We start from the raw sequence: 976 nt of genomic DNA, 5'->3' as shown, positions 1-976 counted from the left end.
TCAGAAATCATTCTAATATGCTGATTTGCTGCTCAGGAAACATATCTTCTTTTTATCGATGTTAAAAAGAGTTGGCTGCTTAATATTGGTTGCTGTAGAGACCGTAGAGATTTAAATATAATTTACATTGTCCAAAATTAACTTTTACCAGCCATATTACTGATAATGAATTATATTACAGTATTCCTGCAATATTGTATTTTTGTGCTGTATATTTTCATCTCTATATATAGTTTTTTTTTTTAATGATTTTTTCTTTATTTTTAGGAATAAAAGGTCATGTGTACAAATTATCTTTGTAGTCACTTAGTACTGTGTATGGAGACAGATGCAAAAGTTTTTTTCTAAGGGATTTTTTTTTCTTTTAAATAAGCATTTTTATCAGGCTCCTATGTTTAGGTTCAGTAGTTTCATTTTAACTGCAAAAAAAAAAAAAAAAGGTTATTCGTCAGTTATGAAATGGCTTATTTTCAAAAATGTCCAGTGTTATTTTTATAGGAGCCTGATAAACATGCTAATTTAAAAGAAAAATCTCTTGACGGACTTGGACGTCTTCATATAGACATTTAGTGTATCTTGGTTTAAATTAAGATGGACGAGTTTCAGATTATTCTCACTATTTCGTTTTATAAAATGTCTTGCCAACTGGCAAGTAATTCTCTTAACCCACCAAAGATAATTTTGGACAAAAGTTCATTTTGGACAGCTATGATATAGATGTATAATCTATCATGTAATACTGTCATGCTCTACCAACTTAATACAAAGATTATCATGTGTCCACAGCTACCAAGGCCGGTTCCTCTTCCTCCAGTCCTGGACCATCTCCAGCCAAACCCACTCAGGGTAGCGCTTTATCAGCTCAGCTATGTGATCCCAACCATAAAGACTGCTTACTGCGGGAGTTCCGCAAACTTTGTGCCTTAGTCGCAGAGAAGTCCAGCTATAATGCCAAGACCGAGATCATCAGAGACTT

Source organism: Sinocyclocheilus grahami, unplaced genomic scaffold (assembly GCF_001515645.1).
Source record: "Sinocyclocheilus grahami isolate Dianchi unplaced genomic scaffold, SAMN03320097.WGS_v1.1 scaffold6190.1, whole genome shotgun sequence".
NCBI classification, from domain to species: Eukaryota; Metazoa; Chordata; class Actinopteri; order Cypriniformes; family Cyprinidae; genus Sinocyclocheilus; species Sinocyclocheilus grahami.
The sequence above is the reverse complement of the archived record's forward strand: the minus strand, read 5'-3'. Positions refer to the sequence as shown.